The sequence below is a fragment of the Schistocerca nitens genome, chromosome 1 (assembly GCF_023898315.1).
Source record: "Schistocerca nitens isolate TAMUIC-IGC-003100 chromosome 1, iqSchNite1.1, whole genome shotgun sequence".
NCBI classification, from domain to species: Eukaryota; Metazoa; Arthropoda; class Insecta; order Orthoptera; family Acrididae; genus Schistocerca; species Schistocerca nitens.
In genome coordinates this window covers 511860719-511877317 of record NC_064614.1, presented here as the reverse complement: position 1 = coordinate 511877317, position 16599 = coordinate 511860719, and the positions used below count along the sequence as shown (strand labels likewise).

The window sequence follows — 16599 nt, the reverse complement described above, 5'->3', positions numbered from 1 at the left end:
AGACCCCTCGGACTTCCACTTGTTTGGGCCATTAAAGGATTCCATCGTGGAAGACATTTTGAGGACGATGGGGAAGTGATTCACACAGTGGAGCAATGGTTCCGCCACCAGGACAAGGATTGGTGCCGACAGGGCTTACACGCCCTTGTTTCGCGCTGCAGGAAGGCCATGAACGGGATGGAGATTACGTGGAAAAATAGGGTGTGTAATCAAACACCACTTTTTCCTGTGTGTAGTTCTTATTATGCTCAACAAAGAACTGACGGAGAAAAAATAATGTGATTTGAAGAGAAGTAATAAAATGAGCTCTAACATGGAAAGTAAGCGTTTCCCGACACATAACTTTCTGGGCAATCCTCGTGACATTAAAGACATCAAAATATCAACTTGGCTATGCCTTAAAAAGTTATCAACAAGTAACGTGGGGTCTACGAAGACTGATTACGATGATACAGTAACATGCTATATAACTTCAAAATACTGGTGCCTCAGTGAGCTTGAAGTTGCGCATCCTAGACTCCTTATGTCAACTGTTCGCCAGAAAATCTGTCCGCCCCGATAGGTGACTGATCAGCGTGACGGACTGTGGTCCTCAGGCACTGGGTGTTGTATTGTCCTCATCATCATTTCATCCCCATCCGGCGCGCAGGCCGCCCAATGTGGCGTCGAATGTAATAAGACCTGCACCAAGGCGGCCGGACCTGCCTCGTACGGGGCCTCCCGGACAATGACGCCAAACGCTCATTTCCATTTTGCCAGAAAATCTAGGTGCTGTGAGTCAGAAACAGGGGTAGAGGTTCCATCAAGAAATTAAGGAAATATAACGGAGGTACTAGGGCCAACAGCATATCGGCATAATAACTGACTGTTGCCGGACGCTGCACGGTGGGTGCCTTCAAGCACTGCACGAAAGGAAAAATTCGAAAGTGGATTCTGAGAGTGAAAAGAAGAGACAATAAGATTTATACTTTTGTGTTACTACTGAAGAACATTTACGTCTTTACAATGTTAGGAGTGGCGCATTGTAGCGTTTCTTTTTTGTAGTAAGTTTTTTTGAATATACATTGCCGGAGGAAGGTAGTACACCTGGAAAGACGATGTTGACATCGAATCGATGACGGCACATGTCACCTTAGGGATAGTAGATGTACTGGTAATGGTTTCAACGTCGTCCGCGAACAAATAGCGTAGTGGCCCCAGCTACTAGAGCGCCATCTTTATCTGCCCTTTTATAGGAAATGTTCACAGCCAGAAGTTTCAGTGTGGTGAAAACATGTGAAGCAAGCAGACAACCCATACCATGGAGATGCACTGGTAGTTCCTATAGTTTGAAAGTAGTAAAAGTGTAGACTTCCGAATGGCGGGATGGTCCTTTCGAAGAACTGACACACAAATTGACCGTGCTGCATCAGTTATGCAACGATTCTGAATCAGTTGTCAGGTGAACATTCTCACACTCGTGGACGAGCTTCTGGACGTCAATGTAGCATAAACGTCCGCCAGCACCGTCGTATTGTAAGGGCAGCAGTGACAGATTTTACAGTTACCACACCACAGACAGGGGGCTTGTGTGTACGGATATGTCACATGAAGTGTTGCGAACCGGTTATTAGGAGTGAGGCTTCGGGCACGCACACCTCTATCGGGCCTTCCATTCACGCCACAGCATCGACGTACACCGCTCGACTGGTGTCCTCAGAGGATCGCTTGGAAGACGGTCTTCAGCGATGGGAGCAGAGTCTGCCTGCACGCAAGTGACTGTCGTTTGCTCGTACGACGCGGACTTGGTGAGTGCTGTCTCCTAAGAGTCCACTTGTCCCAGACACACTGGCCGCACCACACGCCTTATGGTCAAGGGTGGGATAAGGTGCGACTGTTGTTCACCTTTCGTGTTTCTGAAGGGGCCACTAACCAGCGCTCCATGCATGCAGAATGTTGTTAGACTCATTCTTTGTCCGCTCTTGCAACCGAAGGTGATGTACAGGATATTGGTCGCCTACACACTGCCGTTGAAACTCAACATACTCTGTAGGACGTGCAGCAACTTCCCCGGCTGACACGATCTCCGAATTTGTCTGCAATTGAACACATGTGGGATATGAAAGGACTAGAGCTGACTCGTGTGGCTCGTCCACCAACAACTCTTACAGAACTATTGAACAGGTCTAGGCGTGGCTTAAAGTATTCCAGGACAGTATTCGCCCTCTGAACTATCGACTTGATGCCTGCGTCAGCGCCTGCATTGCAACCCATGGGGGCTACATCACGTGCTAATACGCGTGGTTCAGCTTGGGTCGATATCTTAGAACAGTTTGTGCTATTGATTTGTAAATTTAATCATTTCGTCCACTCCATACACATTGATGAACCAATAAATCTTGAGTGAATTGGAAACCTCTAAAAGAGTGTACCAATTTTTTTTCCAGCAGTGTGTGTGATTAGTATGAATTTTGTGAATCTTCGTCATGACTTTGTGAGAAAACCTTACGTGACAGAGGAAAAGTGTAGACGTTTCTGAACTTAGTATAACTATAAACATTAGTATTACCCGAATTCATTCAAAAAATTGCAAAATATACATTTGTAGACCTGTACTTGTTCCTGTTCTAACGCATACTGCGAGCAGTTTACAAGCTCTCCTATAGTTGAGCGACGCCGGAACAAAACCAGATATATCCACTTTTGCTGTATTCGCGTATTTGAGCTGTAGTGGGGAGATACGGGGGTAATAACACACGCTGCCACAACGAGACATCAAGTGTTTTATGGTGTGTTTCTTCTTCTTATAGCTTGTGGAGCCATTTAGAGATCACTATTTGTTGCTTTCTGTTCTCTAATTTGGTTCAAATGGTTCTGAGCACTATGGGACTTAACTCCTAAGGTCATCAGTCCCCTAGAACTTAGAACTACTTAAACCTAACTAACCTATGGACATCACACACACCCATCCCCGAGGCAGGATTCGAACCTGCGACCGTAGCGGTCGCGCGGTTCTAGACTGTAGCGCCTAGAACCGCTCGGCCACTTCGGCCGGCTTGTCTAATTTATACGCTTGCACGGTGTTCGGTAATATCATGATACTGATTTTCTGGAAATCTGTCGATCTGTTCGATAAATTTTGGACTACAAATGATATAATATTTTAATTCATGCATCTGTTTACTACGATGTAATTTTAAATTGTGGTAGCATACGTCGAAAAAACATCTTTGATTTTCCTATCAATACTCTTCGAACTGAGGATAAGAGGTACAGTTGTAGCTGTCGCTTTGCATGTTACGGTTTTCGTCTCTGAATAGCTCTACACAATGCGGAGTGAAAGTTGGCGACCGCATTCTTCCTTTGTTGTTGTCTCTGCGTCCCACCGCCCTGTACCGTGGTACCGGCAGTAGATGTTCGTGACTCCGGCCACTCGATTCCGCGGCCGGGACAAAAGCCCGGATGTGCATTTCTCGTGCCGGCGCGAGACGCGGCTCGGCGCGGCCTGCTGGCACTTTCGCTGTGTGACGCGGCGCGACGCGACGCGACGCGTCTTCCGGCGCTGACCGAGTTCCGGGCCCGCATCCTGGACAGGCCAGCCGCGACGCGACCGCCGCGCCACCGTGCCGGGCCAGCCCGCGGCTCGCAGCCCCGCACACCTGTGCCGCAGCCACTGCCACACACTGGGCAGTAGGCTCACCGCAGCAAATATTCATCACCCCTTAAAAGAGCACGCTGCTCGCTCTGGAGCGCTGTAGAGGACGTCGAACGAGTAATAGGCGGCGGTGTTGACTCTCAAACGCTGACGTAAGTCATGGCAGTGAAGTCACTTGTGTGTTTACATATGGTTCAAATGGCTCTGAGCACTATGGGACTTAGCATCTGAGGTCATCAGTCCCATAGAACTTATAACTAACTACTTAAACCTAACTAACCTAAGGACATCACACGCCGGCCGAGCGGTTCTGGGCGCTACAGTCTGAAACCGCGCGACCGCTACAATCGCGGGTTCGAATCCTGCCTCGGGCATGGATGTGTGTGATGTCCTTAGGTTAGTTAGGTTTAAGTAGTTCTGAGTTCTAGGGGACTGATGACCTCAGATGCAAAGTCCCATAGTGCTCAGAGCCATTTGAACCAATTTGACATGACACGTCCATGCCCGCGGCAGGATTCGAACCTGCGACCGTAGCAGTCGCGCGGTTCCGAACTGAAGCGCATAGAACCGCTCGGCCACAGTAGCCGGCGTGTGTTTACAAGCTCTCTAATTTATCCGTTTGTATGGTGTTCGGTAATGTCATCGTACTGATTTTCTGGAAAGCCGTCGATAGATCTTCTGTTCGATAAATTTTGGACTACAAATCATATAAAATGTTAATTCCTGCATCTGTGTACTACGATGTGATTTTAAATTTTGGTAGCATACAGTCAGTTGTATCGAACCAGCGCAGTAAGATGAGTCGATCTGCAGGCCTGGCAGGATGGAAAAAAGGAGTTATCGTATTTGGAAATGCTTACGGTCACACTACGAATGAAGCTGAACAATTTCTTGGTGTATCAAAGTGGACTGTCCGAACCGCCACCAGCTTGTCTCTGCTCCGCAATAAATGTGCCAAGGAACTGTTGCCCTGAAAGACGACGGATTCGCTCCCTTCCATCGGGATGATGAAGAAGGTGTTGGGATTCATCAGAACATGCAGCACTCTGCCACGGCCAGTGCCAATCGTCACATGCCCATATCAATTGCAAATGCCGATGTCGTGATGTTAAAATTGGCACATGAATGGATCATTGGCTGCGGAGGCCCATCGTTAAGACTGTTCGGTGCACTGTGTACTCAGACACACTTGTACTCTATCCAGTACTGAAATCTGATTTTAAGTCCGCCACAGTTCGCCGAAATGAAAATTTGTAAATAACATATTAATATCATTTGGTCTTAGACCTAAGCAAATTTCTGCTCCATCTGGGGTGGGGCTGGCTCGAAGTTGTCCCGGTGCCCTCCCCCCCCCCACACCCCCCCCCCACCCCACACCAATCTGGAACTGCCAGGTAGTGGATTACTTTCTTCCATTAAAAACCCCTCCTATCATCTATTAGCTTCTTCTTAAATTTTTAAATTGTTTCTGTTTTGTTTTCCTCAATTTACGTTCATTTTATTGCAATACTAACTCATTATTGTTACTGTTGTTTCATTGCTCAAGAAAAAATATGTTATAAATATGGAACAATATATTGTAACATGCAAAACTGAAAAATGTACGACCTGTTTTTTAAAATAGGCAGCAGGTCTTTCAATATGCAATAAATGAAATGAATGAAAGTTCCCCGCCTTTAATGTCTTACGAGTCTGCCCAGCCTACGACGTCCAGCATCTGTAATGAGGTTTTTGAATGTCCATCATTCTGACTGGAGGATTTAGGGATCTCCGTAGTTCACTTATGTAACAAAATGGAACACCTACGGGGTCCTTACGATGTTATTTACTACATGACTGTCGGTTTCGGGACCTCAGTGTACCATCTTCAAGCCTTAAGTGACGCTGAAGGGCCAACATCCAAGAACTGGTTTTCGCAGACTACCTGTAACAACGATGTTGTGTCTCCAACAGCATCGTTGGAGACACGATAAGCTCGCTCTCTGTGATCCGCGCGGTAATGTGTAATCAGAACTACAGCACCTGAAGTAAAATGATCTGAAAGAGACAAACCAATAGCAGACGAGGTTAAATCGTCAAATTTTGAAAATAACTTTCCAGCCACACCCTCCCCCCCCCACCATAAATCGAAATCTATAAAAATGCATTTTTTCTTCGACATAGTCCTCTTTTAGGCTAATGCCTTACGCTCAACCTTTTTTCCAGTGCGTGTGGTGCACACCTAAAGCGTCGTTTTGGAAAGTTTACAAAATGCTCATCTACTGCTGCCGTAAGTTCCTTGTCGGATATGAAAGTTTCCTAATCGCAAATTTCTATGTGTGTGGGACCTCACGATTGTTGCATGGCGCGTAATCTGATATTTAAAATTCTACCACACCTCGCCGACTGCCGAAGCACTTTTACAGGCAGGTGTGCTGTGCTAAGGAAGATGTTTTCAAAATTCTAATTGGCAATCCAAGTACGTTGTACGTAATTTTCCACACAATTATGGGAGAAGATTTGCGTTTCATTCACAGCTTAGCGTTTACGCCTTGTACGATAGCCAAAAGTAAATAATCCCATTTCCATCACAGAAAACATTCTGGCGCTTAGATTAGACATCATCGTTTTCTTGCGCTGCGCCTCCGGCATCCGTCTATTTCTTTATTGCTAACTTGTCTTCTCGTGAATTAATTGTTTTGCGTCTCATCCACAGCACCAAATTGAAAATAAAAATTTCATCCAAGCACTTGTTACCACACAAACAATTCTCATAATGACTTTTTGTTGTAAAAGGAATGATACACTTTGTTCTGTTATGTATACGTGTTCAACTATACCACATCCTTTCCACCTCCGTTCATCTGATAGTATATATCGCACTTTATCCACATTTTCATATCAAGAAGTAAATTTTTATAAGCTTTTATCAACTTTGGAAGATCTTCCTTTGATGGTAGACTGTTCAACACGTATAACTTCATGGGCAATAGCGAACCTGCCGATGCAGCCCATCTGCTTTATCTGCTTTGACCTGTAATGTCGACAAAGTGACGATTATGAACCTCTTATAGAAATCCGATGTACGTAAAATATGCGCCATAAGTTTTTTTTAATGGCATTACCTTCGTTAGCTTCACCGACACACAATCCTAGTGTCACTTTTAAGTCTAACCTACACTCTAGGACACGTTACAGATCACTTTGTAATCACAATGTACTTAAGAAATTTAAAAATAGTAACAAAAGAAACTTTTTTTTCTATCTCTGTTTGCGCACACTGACGTCACAAATCACATTATGCCACGGATTCAAGAAGCGAATACAGTATTAGTTGTGTGCTGGTTGACACAGTCACGTCTGTTAAATATCTAGGCGTAAAACTGCAAAACGATATGAAATGGAATAAGCTCCTGACGTCGGTTGTAAGTAAGGCGAACGGTCGACTTCGTTTATTGTGAGAATCCTAGGAAACTGCCACTCATCTGTACACTAATACGACACATTCTTTAGTACTGTTTGAGTGTTTGGGTTTCCCACTAGGTGGCATTACTGGAAGACATCGAAACAATTGTCCGCCCCTGGTAGCTGAGTGGTGCCGGCGCGGTAGCTCAGCGTGCTCGGTCAGAGGGTTAGCTACCCTCTGTAATAAAAAACTGAGTGAATGGGTAACTAAGAATGTAAACGGGTATCTTCGGACGTCCACCCCGAACAAATTCAACGAACAATATAGAACAAAATGAGAGAGAGAAAAAAATGGTCAGCGCGACCGAATGTCATACCTAACGGCCCGGGTTCGATTCCCGGCTGGGTCGGAGATTTTCTCCGCTCAGGGACTGGGTGCTGTGTTGTCCTTATCATCTCCATTTCATCTCCATCGACACGCAAGTCGCCGAAGTGGCGTCCACTCGAAAGACTTGCACCAGGAGAACGGTCAATCCGACGGGAGGCCCTAGCCACACGGCATTTCCATTTTTATCGAAAAAATTGAGAAGCGTGTAACTAGATTCGTTACCGATAGGTTATTACGGAGGTTCTTGAGGATCTCAAATGTGAACTCCTGGAGGGAAGACGACATTCTTTTCGAGAAACTCTACAGAGAAAATTTAGAGATTCAGCATTTGCAGCTGACTGCAGAACGATTCTACGTCCGTCAACGTACATTTCGCGTAATGGATCGCGAAGATAAGATAAAAGAAATTACGGCTCGTACAGAGGCGAATACACAGTTGATTTTCCCTCGCTCCATTTGCGAGTGGAACAGGAAGGGGAATAATTACTGGTGGTACAAGGTACCTTCTGCCATGCACTCTATGGTGACTTGCGGAGAATGTATGTAGATGTAGGAAGACGACGCCTGGTATCGGTAGGTTGAAACTACCCCTTTTCATGACGGTACGTTTCTCGAACCAAACACGTAAAATGGTTCAAATGGCTCTGAGCACTATGGGACTTAACATCTGTGGTCATCAGTCCCCTAGAACTTAGAACTACTTAAACCTAACTAACCTAAGGACATCACACACATCCATGCCCGAGGCAGGATTCGAACCTGCGACCGTAGCAGTCGCGCGGTTCCGGACTGAGTGCCTAGAACCGCTAGACAACCGCGGCCGGCCAAACACGTACATCAAGTGGCTGATTTTAAGTGCCGTATAAACGGCGCTCTGCCGTTGATTAAGTGACGATGTGATTTACGTCTTGGTGCTGCACGTACAAGCGTAACGAAACCAAAATTTCATTGAAATCAGCCTCTTCTCTGTGTCAAGCTTACAACTTTTGCCGTTTTCTTCACAGTTAGACGAAATGTCGGGAATACCTAATCGTGGGAGAGACTGGGGACTGGACGGTGGAAAGCCCAGGCTGGCATCCAGTCAAACGAGCGACCCACCCACCGTCGGCCTGAGCGACGACCAGAGCTTCAGTTAGGCGTCGCGCCTCCTCCCGCGCACGGCACGCAGCAGAGGAGACCCGGATAAGACGTCAGGTTTGGCCGCGGCCCGGCTAGCGGCTCAGCAGCTAACGCAACGCAGCGTAACGGCGCGCGGCAGGCCCAGGAATGCTGCAGCTTATACGCCGGCACACCGCGGCCCTGCGTCGCGCAACACAGGACCGTGGCGTGCAGTCCTCTCATACACTAAAGTGACAAAAGTCATGGGATAGCGATGTGCACGAATACAAATGGCGGTTGTACCGCCTACACAAGGCGATTGATACGAAAAGGTGTCCGACGTGATTATGGTCGCACGACGGGAACTAACAGCCTCTGAATGTGGAATGGTAGTTGGAGCTAGACGCATGGGACGTTCCATTTCGGAAATCAATAGGGAATTCAATATTCCGAGATCCACAATGACAAGAATGCGCCGAGAATGCCAGATTTCAGACATTACGTCTCTCGACGGACAACACAGTGTTCGACGGTCTTGACTTAACGACCGAGACCAGCGGCGTCTGCAGTATGACATCGCCTGCAGCACCTCTACTGCGCTCGTGACCATATCAGTTGACCCCCCCATCTTTTTTTCTGAATCATCAGTTTTCTGACTGGTTTAATGCGGCCTGTTACGAATTCTTTTCCTGTGTCAAACTCTTCATCTCAGAGTAGCACTCACAACCTACGTCCTCAATTATTCGCTGGATGTATTCCAGTCTCTGTCTTCCTCTACAGTTTCTGCCATTTACAGCTCCTTCTGGCACCATGGAAGTCATTCCCTAATGTCTTAACGTATGTCTTATCATCCTGTCCCTTCTCCTTGTGAGTGTTTTCCGCGTATTCCTTTCCTCTCCGATTCTGCGCAGAACATCCTCATTCCTTAGCTTATCATTTCGCCCAATTTTCAACATTCGTCTATAGTACCACATCTAGAATGCTTCGATTCTCTTCTGTTCCGGTTTTCCCACAGCCCACGGTTGACTGCCATGCAATGATGTACTCCAAACGTACGTTCCCAGAAATTTCTGTCTCAAATTAAGGTTTCTGTTTGATACTAGTACTCTTCTCTTGGTCAGGAATGCCGTTTTTGCCATAGCTAGTGTGCTTTTGATGCCCTCCTTGCTCCGTCCGTCATTGATTATTCCGCTGCCTAGGTAGTAGAATTCCTTAACTTCACCTACTTCGGGACCATCAATCCTGATTTTATGTTTCTCGCTGTTCTCATTTCTGCTACTTCTCATTACTTTCGTCTTTCTTCGATTTAATCTCAGTCTATATTGTGTACTCATTAGATCGTTCATTCCATTCAGCAGATCATGTAATGCTTCTTCATTGTCACTCAGGATAGCAATGTTATCATCGAATTGTACCGTTGATATCCTTTCACCTTGAATTTTAATCCCACTCCTCAACCTTTCTTTCATCTCCATCATTGCTTCTTCGGTGTAGCAGATTGAACTGTATGGACGAAAGACTACATCTGTCTCTTACAGCCTTTTTAATACGAACACTTCGTTAAACGTCGTCCACTCTTATTATTCCCTCTTAGCTCTTGTACATATTGTATATTACTCGTCTCCCCTGCAGCTTACCCCTATTTTTCACATAATTTTGAACGTCTTGCAACATTTTACATTGTCGAACGCTTTTTCGAGGTCGACAAATCCCTTGATTTGTCTTTGGTCTTGCTTCCAGTATCAACCGCAAAGTCAGAGTTGCCTCTCTGGTGCCTTTACCTTTTCTGAAGTCGAACTGATCGTCATCTACCACAACTTCAATTTTCTTTTCGATTCTGCTGTATATTATTCTTGTCAGCAACTTGGATGCATGAGCTGTTAAGCTGATTCTGCGACAATTCTCGCACATGTCAGCTCTTGCAGTCTTCAAAATTGTGTGCATGATATTTTTCCGAAAGTAAGATGGTTTGTCGCCACACTCATACATTCTACACACCCACGCGAATAGTCGTTTTGTTGCCACTTCCCCCAATGATTTTACAAATTCTGATGGAATGTTTATCTATACTTTCTGCCTTATTCGATCTTAAGTTCTCCAAAGCGAATGGTTTGGGCACCCTGATCGCCCGGCATGAATCCCATCGAACATTTATCGGACATAATAGAGAGGTCAGTTATGCCCAAAATCCTGCACCGGGAACACTTTCGCTATTATGGACGGCTGTAGAGGTAGCATCGCTTAGCGTTTCTGCAGGTAACTTTCAACGACTTGTTAAGTCAATGCCACGTCAAGTTGTTGCGCTACGCCGGCAAAAGGAGGTCCGATACGGTATCCCATGGCTTTTGTCACCTCAGTGTATATAAAACTTCTGTACGGATCACCAGTAGCTAAAACCCGAGGAGTGACCGCCAATCGGGCTGTATATGTTATACACTCTCTCGTATTTGTATCTGTTTCAGCAGTTCTCGCACCAGTTGCTTGTACGAGAATCGACCAAGCAACAGTCGGTATTGTAGTCGTAAATTGTCGTAGCTGTGTTGGAAAAGTACTAGAGCTTCAAGCGCTGATAGAAAGCACTGAAGCTGAAATCGTTATAGAAACAGAAAGCTGACTAAAGCCGGAGATAAATTCTGCCGAAATTTTTACAGAGGCGTAAACCGTGCTCATAAAGGATAGATTAAATAAAGTAGGTGGTGGTGTGTTTGTGTCTGTTGGTAGTAGTTTATCTTGTAGTGAAGTTGAAAGAGAGAGTTCCTGCGAATTACTATGGGTAGAGGTTATACTCAACAGCCGTACCAAAATAATAATTGGCTCCTTCTACCGACCCCCCGACTCAGACGATATATTAGCTGAACGCTTCAAAGAAAACTTGAATCTCATTAGTTGGCCGCTGTGACCGAGCGGTTCTAGGCGCTTCAGTCCGGAACCGCACTACTGCTACAGTCACAGTTTCGAATCCTGCCTCGGGCATGGATGTGTGTGACGTCCTTAGGTTAGTTAGGTTTGAGTAGTTCTAAGTCTAGGGGACTGATGACCTCAGATGTAAAGCCCCATAGTGCTTAGAGCCATTTGAACCTTTTTTTTTTGAGCTCATTACAAATAAGTACAATTGGTGGAGACTTCAATCGACCCTCGATCTGTTGGCGAAAACACATGTTCAAAGCCGGTGGTAGACAGAAAACATGTTCCGAAATGGTATTAAATGCTTTCTCTGAGAATTAATTCGAACAATTAGTTCATGAGGCCACACGTATTGTAAATGGTTGCGAAAACACATTTGACCTCTTAGCCACAAATAAGCCTGATCTAATAGAGAGCGTCATGAAGGATACATGGATTAGTGAACACAAGGTCATTGTATCAAGGCTCAAAACCATATCAACCAAAACCACTATAAATAAACGCAAAATATATCTATTTGAGATAGCAGAAAAAAATTCGCTTGATGCCTTCCTAAGAGAGAGCCTCCATTGCTTCCAAGCTAATTATGTACGTGTAGACCAGATATGGCTCAAATTCAAACATAATGTGTCAACAGCAATAGATAGATTCAAACCGCATAAGTTAATGACAGACGGGACCGATCCACCATAGTATACAAAACACGTCAGAACACTGTTGCAGAAGCAACGAAAAAAGCATGCCAAATTCAGAAGAACGCAAAATCCACAAGATTGGCTGAGTTCCACGGATGCTCTAAATTTAGTGCGGACATCAATGCGAGATGCTTTTAATAGTTTCCACAATGAAACATTGTCTCAAAATATGGTAGAAAACCCAAAGAGATTCTGGTCGTATGTAAAGTACACCAGTGGCAAAAAACAGTCAACACCGTCACTGTGCGATAGCGACGGAAATGTTAGCGATGAGACGGCCGGAGTGTCCGAGCGGTTCTAGGCGCTTCAATCCGGAACCGCGTTGCTTCTACGGTCGCAGGTTCAAATCCTGCCTCGGGCATTGAAGTGTGTGCTGTCCTTAGGTTAGTTAGGTTTAAGTAGTTCTAAGTTCTAGGGGACTGATGACCTCAGAAGTTAAGTCCCATAGTGCTCAGAGCCATTTTTTGTTACCGATGATGGTGCCACTAAAGCGGAGTTACTAAATACAGTTTTCCTAATTCCTTCACGAAAGAAGATGAAGTAAATATTCCAGAATTCGAAACCAGAACAGATTTTAGCATGGTTCAAATGGCTCTGAGCACTATGGGACTCAACTGCTGAGGTCATTAGTCCCCTAGAACTTAGAACTAGTTAAACCTAACTAACCTAAGGACATCACAAACATCCATGCCCGAGGCAGGATTCGAACCTGCGACCGTAGCGGTCTTGCGGTTCCAGACTGCAGCGCCTTTAACCGCACGGCCACTTCGGCCGGCTGTTAGCATGAGTGACATAAAAGTAGATATCTGAGGTGTTGCGAAACAACTCAAATCACTTAAGAAAGGCAAGTCTTCCGGTCCAGATGGTATACCAATCAGGTTCCTTTCAGAGTATGCAGACACAATAGCGCCTTTCTTTGCAATCATACACAACCGCTCACTTGACGAAAGGTCGTTCCCAAAGGCTGGAAAGTAGCACAGGTCACACCAATATTCAAGAAAGGAAATAGGAGTAACCTATTTAATTACAGACCCATATCACTGACCTCAATTTGCAGTAGGAATTTGGAGCATATACTGTACTCGAACATTATGAATCACATTAAATGACTTATTGATACGTAATCAAAACGGATTCAGAAAATATCGTTCTTTTGTAACACAGCTAGTTCTTTATTCCCATGAAGTAATGAGTGCTGTCTCAGATCGATTCCATATTCCTAGATTTCCAGAAGGCTTTTGATACCGTTCCTCACAAGCGACTATTAATCAAATTGCGTGCATATGGAGTATCGTCTCAGTTGTCTGACTGGATTCGTGATTTCCTCTCAGAAAGGTCACAGTTCGCAGTGATAAATGGTAAATCATCGAGTAGAACAGAAGTGATATCTGGCGTTCCGCAAGGTAGTGTCATAGGCCCCCTGCTGTTCCTGATATACATAAATGATCTAGGTGATAATCTGAGCAGCTCCCTTAGATTGTTTGCAGAGGTCGCTGTAATTTACCGCCTAGAAGAATCATTAGACGATCAATTCCAATTACAAAATGATCTAGAGAGAATTTCTGTATGGTTGGAAAACCGGCAATTGGCACTAACCAAAGAAAAGTGCGAGGTCATCCACATGGGTACTAAAATATATCCGATAAATTTTGAGTATACGATAAAACGCACAAATCTGAGGGCTGTCAGTTCGGTTGAAAATCTAGGAATTACAAGCAACTTAAATTGGAAAGACCACATAGATAATATTGTGTGGAAGGCGAAACAAAGACTGTGCTTTGTTGGCAGAGCAACTGCTCGTAGAAATGCGACAAACCCACTACAGAGACAGCCTACATTACACTTGTCCGTCCTCTGCTGGAATACTGCTGCGCGGTATGGGATCCTTACCAGGTAGGATTGTTGGAGAACATCGAAAAAGTGCAAAGAAGGGCAGCTCGTTTCGTGTTATCGCGCAATAGGGGTGTGAGTGTCACTGATATGATACGCGAGTTGGAGTGGCACTCACTGAAACAAAGGCGGTTTTCTTTGCGGCGAGATCTATTTACGAAATTTCCGTCACCAACTTTCTCATCCGAATGCGAAAATATTTTGCTGGCACCCACCTACGTAGGGAGAAATGATCATCATAATAAAATAAGAGAATTCAGAGTAACCATGTAGATGTAGATGTAGATATTCTAAATCGTGTGTCGACATTGTGGTAAAATTTTGAAAACGGTATGTATCCAACATCAGTACACGATTTCTATTTTATGCTGCATTACGCTTACTTATAAGGAGCGATCAAAAAGTTTCCACTTCAGGGCGTTGCTGTAGAGTATATGTAACGTATCGCGACTGCGACGCGGGTATATAACTACCAATATGTAGGCAAGGGATTAGACTGACACTCGTGTCTTTCCGACGTGAGCGCGATAAATGTGGAAACGTGAACCGTGGCGAGGTTATGGCGTCCAAACAGGACCAACATGCTGTTATTCTTTTCTTGGCTGCCACCGGTAGGCATCCTCCGCCGAATGCAGACTGTCTATGGAGCAGTATGATTGTCGAAAACCACCGTTGAGGGCGGTGCGCCAAGTTCCGTGCTGGTCGCGATTCGACAGAAGACGCCGATCGATCTGGAGGCGAGCATCATTCATTACGGACAAGTGGGAGACATTCGAGCACTCGCCCTTTAGACCTAGACTCTCACCATGCGATTATCACGGCTTCGTTCTCTTAAAAAAGGCCTTGAGGGTTGACGATTCCTGTCATACGAGGATGTGCAGCAGGCAGGACATGGTGTTTTACCAAAAGGGTATCTTCAAATTCGTGCATCGGTGGGATAATTGCCTCATGCCTGATTCTGGACTGAACAGCCTTCGGATGAAAACTCCTTGATCGCGCTCTGTAGATGCCAAATTTCTCTTGTTTTTTTTTTTTTTTTCGTTTATTACTTGTGTGATGTGAGAGCACTGGAACCGCGCTCACTTCCACCTCATTGAAAGTGGCGCCAGCAAAGTTGAAGCTATCCTAAAGGCGAAGGGTGGACGCTAGACGTCTGGATACTTGTGATCAAATCGTCACTGCGTGGGCGGTTACTGTAAAGAAAGTCGTTCCTGCCGCCAGATGAGCACTGAAACTGGCCTTATATCAGCTTCTTTTGGTCAGTGACGGCAGTACTGATGGCCGTGGGGCACCGAAGGCGCTTTCTGGTGGACGTGGGAACAGGATGAGACTCTCGAATGCCGGGACGTTATCTTCAAACAAGAGAATTCCGTATTTTTTGATCCACCCTTACACCACTGAGCTAGCGATCTGTCAGTAATGACGTCGATGAAGACAGGTTGTTAAGTTCTGTTCTACTTTCCCCTTAATCAAGAGCAAGTAACGCTGATCGGCGACTGGTTAATTTAAAGAAAGAAGATAATGGTAAGATTTTTTTTTCTCGAGACGTGGCAGTACTTCTCCTGATCCGAAACCGTGAATTCAAGCACATCAAAGTCATACATTCCGCTTGCCTTTCCCTAAGAACTGAGATGATTTACCTAACCTCTTCCTACTCTTCACCGTCTCGTGTTTGAATCGGCTATCATCCTTAGGACCGTATTTCTTTTCAATAAAGTAAATCGTAGATCCGTTTCAATGTCGATACGCAGGAAAACACGTGATAAGTATAGTACATCTTCTTCTTTATAGGTAAGGCAGGAAGAATGTAAAGTTGCAACTCATTTCTTTCCGTACAGATTAGCCGAGCGGTCTAAGGCCCTGCAGTCATGGACTGTGCGGCTGATCCCGGCGGAGGTTCGAGTCCTCCCTCCGGGATGGGTGTGTGAGTTTGTCCTTAGGATAATTTAGGTTAAGTAGTGTGTAAGCTTAGGGACTGATGACCTTAGCAGTTAAGTCCCATAATATTTCACACATTTGAACTTTTTGAATTTTCCGTACAATGCGCGAATATGGTCGGAATTGTGCAAAAGGTAACATTGTATGTACAGGAGACCTGCAAACTGCATTGAGGTCGCAGAGGCAGGATTGTTATAGCAGGTTGTCCGCATCCGTAGCTGCGCCCTCAGCAGGACGGATTGCCACCCAATGGGGCCCAGGTTCGATTCCCAATCGGCTCGGAGATTTTTCACCCTTCGGGCTGAGTGTGTTGTATTGTCCTCACGTTCGTATCGTCATAATTAACATTCTGCTTCCCCACTTTATTAGAGATAATCTTCCTTGCGAAAAATTTACAATACGTGCAAGTCCGTGAAGTATACTTTTTCTTGTTGCATTTCATTCATATGGTAATTAGTTCACGACTGTATTAAATATTTGGTTAATACACGTAAACACAGAACTTTATGCTACTCTAGAAGAAAAAAGCTACTGAAGATGTACATGTCTATGGTTAGCCGTCAGAAGAAGTGTCGATTATTAAAGGAGTTCACCAGTACAGCATACTTTCCCCATTGTTTTTCAACGTCTTTAAGGAAAGTATCATGGAGTGGTTAATGGAGGTATTG

At 45.0% G+C, this 16599-nt stretch overlaps 1 protein-coding gene across 1 annotated transcript in view; it reads right to left on the bottom strand.

Moving 5' to 3' along the window:
* LOC126236189 (protein masquerade) overlaps positions 1-16599 on the bottom strand; it is a 231556-nt gene that overhangs the window by 170195 nt on the left and 44762 nt on the right. The gene's annotated exons all lie outside the window — the stretch shown is intronic.